The 9536-nt window shown below is 45.0% G+C and overlaps 1 long non-coding RNA gene across 1 annotated transcript; it reads left to right on the plus strand.

Moving 5' to 3' along the window:
• The first annotated feature begins 2357 nt into the window (after positions 1-2357).
• LOC310664285 lies at positions 2358-6838 on the plus strand. The gene is made up of 2 exons (XR_014504864.1): positions 2358-2637; positions 4168-6838. It is a non-coding gene; the product is annotated as an uncharacterized lncRNA (long non-coding RNA).
• The last annotated feature ends 2698 nt before the right edge of the window (positions 6839-9536 follow it).

The raw sequence follows: 9536 nt of genomic DNA on the forward strand, positions 1-9536 counted from the left end.
CGTGTGGTTTTGGTCAGAAAAGAGCTTACCTCCTGTCGCTTGGAAACCTCTGTGTGGTTCACATGATGCACTTCAAGAAAGGAGACGTGGTCATGTCGCCCAGTCATTCATCCTGGTTGCTTCTAGTGATGTTTTAAAAACAGACTCAGCAGCTGGATCCTAGTACAGTGGTACCTCTGGTTACGAACTTAATTCATCCCAGAGGTCCATTCTTAACCTGAAACCGTTCTTAACTTGAGGTACCACTTTAGCTAATGGGGCCTCCCTCTGCCACCGGTGCACAATTTCTGTTCTCATCCTTAGGTAAAGTTCTTAATCTGAGGTACTACTTCTGGGTTAGTAGAGTCTGTAACCTGAAGTGTTTGTAACCCGAGGTTACTGTACTTGTCTCCCAATTGCTAGGTCACTGGGCCCCCTTTTGTCTGGAGGAATCCAATGTAGGGCTAAGTCAAAGTTGCTTCTCTCACTCCTCTGGTGAAAAGTTTTGCGCCAGTGGAACATTGTTGCACAACAGAATGCAGAAGTAGGTTGCTATTAATGTTGCTGCACAACAGATTTAGCCCTTGTGCCACAAGTTCTATTAGCACAACTGTTGAGCTGGATACCTCTTGCATTGGAGTCCTTCTGCTTGTAGACACAGAGCACTGGATTCAGCCTATAGTAACTAACAAATATCAGCCATACCTTATATTTAGCTAGCTAGCATTTTCTGTGTCTGTGTTTCTGCTTTTTAAATAACTTGATTAAGTGCACCTTTTGCCCTGAAAGCAATCACACCCTCTGCCTCCTAAGCTTTAAGACACCACTAGTGCCATGCTACTAGACAGTTCCATGGTACTGAAGGAGGTGGCTTATCTTCAGGCTGACAATGCCTGGTAACAGAATTAGACCCTTGAAACCCAAATGTGTGGGAGAAATATGAGAGTAAACAGGCTGTGAAACCTTTTTAGCAGCGTAAAAACATGTATGTGCTTTTGCAGCTTACTGGAAGCTAGTATTTAGGCAATTCCTAAAAATTTTATTCTTGTTTGTGGTCTGCTGACCTTCCCTTCTTTGTCACCCATTGCTAAGAATGAACCACACATTTTAGTATGATAAACAAAAGGGTTTACTTACATTTAAGTGCAGGCAGCAAATACATCAGAGTAGTAGTATGCAGGTAAAATTACTTCTTAGTTATAAAATACAAAAGGCGTTTCCAAAATGGAGTCTGGGCTCTGAGCAGAGGCCAGGCATGTGTGTCTGCTCCCATTGCTGGCTTGAAAGAAGAGAGAAAAAGCTCAGACAGGGAGGAAGTACATAAGATTATCTCCTTTGTTAGAAATTCCCACCAAAGCACTAAGGAAGTGACCTCATACAGTCCCTTCTATATTGATTCAGGAACTCTGAGCATCAGCCCCTCATCTGCCTGTCTGGCAATCATGCATTTGTGATTTTGACTGGAAATCCCACACTTTTCAGCATGGCTGGTGTTCAAGTCCCACTGCAAGGGAAGGTCACAGCTGATTCAAGTGGGGCATGACGGGCATTGCTGGTCAGATGGTTGGCGCTGTGGACTTTAAGCCCTGCTTTTGGCAGGAGTCAGTTTCCCTTGGCAGCACCAGTTAAGACTGAAACCTAGTTCTAGTGGGGCTTGCTTTTGGTACCAAGTATAAAAGGTCTGAGGACAAGCCCCACTTGTCAGGGACCCACTGAGGAGCTTGTCTTTACTTGCTTCACACAAGATATCATAAATGATTTCATGTGCATGCATGACTTGGGGGAAATGGCCTAATGGACCAAATTAATGACGGGACTCATTTTGCTGGGCGTTTCCCATCACTGCTGTAAGGCTTGCATGGTTAGGAGAAAGAATGAGCTCAACCTTGTTGGTCACTGGACAGTTGTCTGCACTCATTGCTACATGTGTCAAATGTGGATACCCTCCCCCCCCCCATTTGTTCCAGCCTCATAAAGCTCCCATTTCTGCCCCTGACCATTTCCCCTCCTCCTCCTCCTCAATGGGGGAAAAGTGTCAGCAGTGCTAATCTCCTTCTGGCATCCCTTGGCTTTTGGAGTCTTCAAGCTTCACCTTTGACATATCCTTCTATGCAAAGGGAAACAACCTCTATCTACTGACCACAGCAAGCTGTCGCTATCCCAAGCACAGCAAAGAAGCCTTTTATCAGCTGTGAATAAATAGCCCTTGCAAAACCCAGAGGCTGGAAAGGCCCGCAGATTTCAGAGAGTTGCACAATACCCAGGCTTCACTTCCATTGAACTGGCTTGCCTTGCCCTCCACTACCCCTTTGTCTCTGCACTGTTTGACCCGCCTTCACACACACACACACACACACACAGAGAGAGAGAGAGAGAGAGAGAGAAAGAGAGAGAGAGAGAGAGAGAGAGATTCTGTTTCCCCTGTGCTGTGGCTGTAATGATAATGAATAATAACCTGGATGTTTTGTTTCCTTGCTGTTCTTTTAAGCCTGCCATCAATAGAAATTCACATAGCAGCATTGATCAGTTTCAAGTGGAGGAACTGCAAACTCTGGCTGGTCACTCCACTTGGGTTTGGCAGCAGAGAAATTCAAAGCTTCTGCATTCAAGCTTAATCAGGTTCTTCTTAAAGCTGATAATCAGAGACCCTCAAACAAGGTAAGGACATTCTATTAAATGCATTGTATTTCACTACCAAAATAGAAATTGGTCCAAGCAAGCAAGTGAGAAGTTTGTGCTCTTGGATCAGTCCCATAATAGACAACATCAAGACTAAAATATTACAGAGGCACCATTTCTTCCCCAAATTAGCCTCACCATTGGGCAGTAGTCAAGAATACTGCTAATGAGCTTCAGCCTTGAACATTTGCCAAAGCAATTTTCATCAGCATGGATCACAGCTCCTTGCCTCCTTAACATGGAGGGTGAGAGAACAAATGGGTATCTCCAAGGACAGGTACCATGGCCTGGGCACCATGGGACCAGGACAAGAGACACAGAAGGACACAATTCCAGCAGCTGTATCCTTTCGCCCGTTTGGCCAGGGAAAGTCAATTGCTGAAGCTGTCAATTACCACCAGCCTCTTGTCTGGAGGGGATGGACCTACTACCCCCACCCACAGGAGGCTTTGTGTACAAACAAACAAACAAACAAACACATACACAACAGTTGGAGAGTGAAGGAGTTAGTTTGGGGGAGGGGAGCACAATTTGTTTTCTCAGTGAAAGCAATTGTTTGTGAAAAACTAACCTGTAGAGAAACTTACTTGAAATGCAAATTGTATGAAAAATCCACTTTTAAAATGACATCGACTGCAAGAATCTCTTAAGGGTCTTTGCAGATGTTCTGCGTGTGCTCATGATGGTGCCTGCTTTCCTACATGTGTGTGTGATTTATTATTTATTGATCAGGTTTTATAGCTACAGAGCTCCACAATATACTCTTGTGGATGTTTCCATCTCTTCCTGAGGAAGAATCAGCTCAGCTTTGGCTACGGGGAAGCCCACCTCACCAACATTTCACAATTATTGTTAAGCGTATCAGCAAACATTTAGATAGGGGATGATGATGATCTTGTACCTGTCCTATACCTTACGGAAGGGCGGGTTACAATAATGTAAAAATGCAATATTAAAATGTTGAAACAATTCATAATCAGAAGAATACGTTGAGTTCTAAAATATCTCTCTCAGGTGTCAAAGGGCAGAGAAGTGTGTCTTCAGCAAATGACAAAAACTATACAATGGAAGTGCAAGGTGTACATCTGTGAGGAGGTAATTCCATAGCAAATACCCTCTCCTGAGTGTCCCCACTCCAAAAAAAACCCACTAAGGGAGATGGAATTACCATAAGGCCCCCTCTGCTGATTTTTACACCTGAGGTGGTGTATAGAAAAGGAGCTGATCTATATTTGTGGTTTCAGGTGCTTAGGGCTTAAAACACTAATGTGAGCAATTTGAATTGGCCCCCAAATCAAAAGGAACCCCAGCCTGGCTCCTGCATTGTTAGACCAGCTGGCATTTCTAAGTTGTTCAAGGGCTGTTCCGAGTTGAGTGTATTGTAATAATCCAATCTGAAAGTTACCAGATCATAGAGCCAGTCAATTTCATTCAAAAGGTGCCAATTGAGTTCTCCACTTAAAATGTTGGGTCCAGGAGTAACCCAAACAACAGACCTGCTTCTTCCAGGGGGGTACAACCCCACGCAGAGCAGGCATCTCCCTACCTCTTGGAACCAAGAACTCAGGAAGCAGAACATCTTCGTCTTATCAGGCTTCAACTTCAGCTTATTGGCCCATATCCAGCCCATCACTGCTTCCAAGCACAGGTCTATCACCTGAGCTACCTTTCCTCACAGGTGAAAGTGAGGGTGGGGTGCTGGTGGTCATCTGTGGTGCCTCATTCCAAATTTCCTGATGACAATAGATGTTTAACTAGCATGAGGGACAAGATGGAATCCTGTTGGACACAACAGGGCAACTCCCATGGTGCCAAGCAATAGCCCCCTAGTCACTACTTTCTGGAAACACCCCCCCCCCCAAATAGAAATATAACCACTGCCCCAAACCCCCCCCCACCACCTCCTGGAGCCACTCTAGAAGGATATTGTGGTAAATGACATCAAAAGCTGCTGAGAGGTCAAGGAGAACAAGCAGACACAAACACACACTACTGACACAGATCATCAGCCAGGAGGACCAAGGCAATTTCAAAATGAAACTGAAATGCGTCCAGATAATTAGCTTCCTCCAAGCTTAACTGCAGGTGGGTCACCCCACACTCTTGAGCACCTTGCCCCCAAAGGGGATATTCACCACCAGGAGGTCATTGTCAAATGCTCTGAACTCTAATGAGGTGTCCCCCCCCCCACTCTCTCTCTCTGATGAGGAAGAGGACGCTGCCCAATTGTTTATTTATACATTATTTATTAATTTTACCATATGCAGCTCTAAATTTGCGGACATTCAGAAGACAAATATTTAAAAATACTTAAAAGCCAGGACAGAATGCAATAAAGGTACACACAAAAATGTAGAAGTAATACCTAATTGTTCTGCTTAGTTTAATGCAGAAATATGCAGTCTGACAGAAGCACAGGGCAGAGCGGGGGGTGGGGGGAATCTGCCCCAGGATAAGAATGAATTAATCTCAAGGGGTGATATTCAGCCCATGGAGTTCTGAAAATTTAGCCACATCCTAACAGCTAATACACTCTTTCTTTCTTTCTTTCTTTCTTTCTTTCTTTCTTTCTTTCTTTCTTTCTTTCCTCCTTCTCACCTATCCCTGATGGAAGTGTTCCCCCCTTTCATTTATTTGTTATTATTATTAAATTAATAAACATACATAAATGTGCACCCCACCACCAAGACTATTCCATTATAACTCTCCAAACCTCCCAAAATTTTGACACCTCTTGCGCTGCTTTAACCCTTTCCGTTTCAACAGTACAAATTTTACGAACACCCTCCATATTTCTTCAAAATCATTTCTCCTACATATTCCCCCTTCTTACCTCAATGGCACATGTTAATTTATCATTAATCGCTATATCCCAAACAAACTTCTTTGTAGCATTCTTCCATTTTACATTCTGCTTGCCCCTTCCACTTCCTAGCTATTATAATTCATGCAGCTGTCAATAATAACAATGAGGTTCTCTTAAGAAGGGGAGACATCACTAGCTCCTTCAAGGTGGATGGTACCTCCCCGTCCCATTTTGGTGAGCTCTGGTGAACTAAGATGGGCAAGGATACAGAGGGCAGGTGGTTGGCTGCACTCCTACAAGGAGGGAGTCTTCATCCTCAGGCTGCAATAACTGAAACTGATCCTGTGCGAGATGGAACAGGTAATGCTCTGGATATCTCTGTAGGACTTACTTTAACTGTGGCATCCATTTCTGCCTGAATCTGAACAACCTTTTCCCTAAAGCAGGCATGTCCAAAGTCTGTTTTGGGGGCCTAATCCGGCCCACCAGTCAGTTTAATCCAGCCCCTGTGGCAGTTTATTTCCTGGGATAAAATCCTAAAAAAACCTCAACAACTTCAATCCTAAGAAAAAGGTCAACAACCTTGATTGGCCCTTTGGTCAGCCCTCACAGCCCTTCACTTCATCAGATCTGGCCCTCTTTGAAGAAAGTTTGGACACCAGTGCCCTAAAGTGCTCTGCAAAATTGTCATAGCAAGCTTCAGTAGGGGGCCAGAGCAATGCTTTCCCAATCAGATGGCAAAATCCCATTCTTCACTTGAAACAGCTCTGCCTGATACAATGGTGGTGAAGAAGTAAGCTTTCTTCACCACCAACAACATAGTTATGAGCTATAATGTGCTCTCATCCATGTTCTGTCAGCTTCAGATGGGCATTTATGTGGGAGGCTGCAGTCAAACTAAACAAATGCAAACCCTTGCTAGATAGTAAGTTTAAGGGCAAACAACCAGAGCATCTTGATAGGCAGACTTAGACCATAGGAATGTAACTGATGGAGAGAGAGCTCTGTGTGATTTCCCGTTTCTAGTAATGGGAAGAAACGGGAGATATAAACCCTTTTTCTGTTGTTTTCTCTCTGTGTGTCTTCTTTTCACCATGATTCTGATGCTGATTGGACATGTTCCTGGGATCCAGGCACAAAGAAACTAACCCCTGTATTTTTGTAATTAAGAATGCTGTACCTGCGTATTTTTTTTACTGCTGCCTTTGCTGTGAACCAATGCAAGAACATTAAGTAAGAAAACACTATTTTTAAGATTTACTTCATAAGTTGTTGCCTGATTCTTTGTTATGCAAGGTAAAAAAAAAGGAAAGCTAGCTTATTTCATAACCTGCAATTGCTCAGAATAAAAGGAGGCTTTGTGGCTTATTTTCCTAAGATTTCATGCTGTCAAGGATGGATTTTTAAAACTCCGTTTAAACCCACACACCTGGGAGACTGGAGGGATAAATTTTAATTAATATATCCACTCCACAACTTACACCACCTATTTTGCAGCCATTGGCCCTCCTGTTTCATCAGATACAGGTCACTCCAATGTGCTCTGCATGCTCCACTGCAACAGGGATGGCACTCAGGAGCAACTGAATCAATGGTCCTATGCATCTCACCATTCCAACAGAAATGCCAGCCACGTCAACTGGAAAATCCCCCAAAGAAATCAGGAATCCATCAGATGCCGTAAGTCTCTGTGGTACAGTGCATGAAGAGTGGTCCCCTTGAAACATTCAATCCAAATGTCACCAGGGAGTGATCCATCCATGACAACAGACAATCGTAGCCATTCAATATTTGGATTTTGCAGATGGTTTTGAGGAAGCCTCTCACCAACTGCTCCTAAGAGAAACCACAAGATTCTCTTATGGACCAGTAACTGCTTAAATTGTACAATGTAGCAGCAAAAATTAAACCAACTGTTTTCCTAACAGAAGGGAGTGTGGTATTCAACTCATGCATACACGACATGGAATTCAAAACTGATGGCAAAGAACACCAACTTGGCCACTGTGGAAAGGACATTGCAAGACAATAGTCAATGCAAATAAGTGCAAGATGATGCAGGCAAAAGAAACAAGCCCATACTTCACATTATGCTGATGGGGTCTGGACTGCCTATGCAGGAAATCGGTCTTGTGTTTCTGAAGGGAGGATCACTGAAAACAATGCAATACAGCACAGCAGTGAAAAAACAGAAAAACTGAGGCTTTCTTAGAGGACACAAGGCCAGCCCAACCAAGAGGCAAACTGAGGCAACTGTGATTGCCTCAGGCAGCTGGATCCACAGGGGCAGCAGATCCCAAATGACCATCCTTTTTACCCCTTTGTCCCAATGTAGATTTACCCTCACCCCTTCTTCTCTGGCAGGGAGGAGGCGCCATTTTGGGGTCCATCTCAGGTACTCTTTGGCCATCCCTGGGATAACAGGTCTAGCAGCCATTGGCCATGACCCTTAACTGACTTGGAGCCCCCCATCCACACCAAATGCTCTTACTGTCCAACTGAAAACCTTGTGCTCTCAAAATTTCCTGGTTGCCCCATTGTTGTCTCATAACATAAATGTGTTCCACATGTGGAATGTCCCCTTTTTGCTGTTGCAAAAGGGAAAGTGCTATGGACGCCACATGGCAGCATCACACACCCCACATATACTGGTGCCAATGCAGCAGAGACTGGCCCAGTAAGGAGAATGGGGGCACTGACCCACCAGCCTCAATTTGCCCTCAGCCAGCCCCCCTCCACCTTCCTGCCTTCTTACAATCAGCCCAGGAGGTGATCCTGGCTGGCAGCTTCACCCTCCTTCTCAGTCTGAGCTTTGCCCTTGGAATGGATTGGGTTGGGCCCCTCCTGGGAGATTAGCAGCGAAACTTAACAAATACACATTCTTGCTAGTTAGCATGAGAAGGGGCCAGGCCCACAGAGCAGTTTTACTGATAGGCACTCAGACCATAGAAATGCAATTGGTAGAGAGGGCTCTATGTGATGTCATTTCTCCTCTCCTGGAGAGGAAGAAGCAGATAGCAGTTCCTGTTCCTCTCTCTCCCTCCCTTTGATCAGCACTGGATGCAGACATTCCTCTGCTTGCTCCAGCTTCAAGGCATCTGGCTGAAGCTGCTTATACTGTAAATATAAGTGTTTTGCCTGCACAATTTTTAATGCTATTGTTGCTGTAAACCAAAGTAAGTAAATCTTATTTTTAAACTTACTTCACAAGTTATTGCCTGATTCTTTGTTAAGTGGGGTAAGAATGGGGAAGCCAGCTTACTTCATAGATGGACTTACTCAAAACAAGGTTTTACAGCCTGATTCCTATGCTTTAAATTTTGCTGCCAATGAAGGGAATTTTGAAACTCTGTTCAACCCACACATGTGGAGGAATGAATTGCAATTACTATATCCTCTCCTACCCATTAAAGCCCATCCCACATGTTCCTCCACCCCTGCAGAAGCACCCTTAGGAAGAGGACTGCACTTCCCAGGATTCCCTGGGGGAAAGTCATGTGTTTCAGAGTTGGCTGAAAACTCTTTAAGCATGTAAGGTGGATCTGCCCAAGGAGGAGGCAACAAAGGTTCATTCCTCCAACCTGGCGCTCTGAACCAAAAACCGTTTTCATACTGTTACGAGTTTAGAGTGGAGGAAGTGCGCCGTGCAAGGTCCTTCCAGCCATAGGTCAGCCCCTGGAAGCCCTGATATCTCGCACCGCTTGGTTTAGAGACAGGTTGGTGGACTCAGGAAGCAAATCAGACACGCGAGGAAGCTTCGATGACTTCTTTTCAGGGCTCTTTCTAGTGACAGAAAGGGGCAGAGACCAACCACAAGCCGCCCCCGTGAGATGGAGGAGTGGGTGTATGGACGCTTGTGAGCCTGTTGCAGCCCCAAGCCTACCCCATGGGGTTGTTGTGAAAATAAAGCAGGGCAGTGGCGTAGCGTGGGGGTGCAGGGGGGGCCGGCCGCACCGGGCGCAACATCTGGGGGTTAGGGTTAGGGGGCGCAAATCCACGGGTTAGGGGGCGCAAATCCACGGGTTAGGGGGCGCAAATCCACGGGTTAGGGGGCGCAAATTACTTGCCTTGC

This window comes from Podarcis tiliguerta (assembly GCF_965153285.1).
Source record: "Podarcis tiliguerta genome assembly, chromosome: 14".
Classification (NCBI taxonomy): domain Eukaryota; kingdom Metazoa; phylum Chordata; class Lepidosauria; order Squamata; family Lacertidae; genus Podarcis; species Podarcis tiliguerta.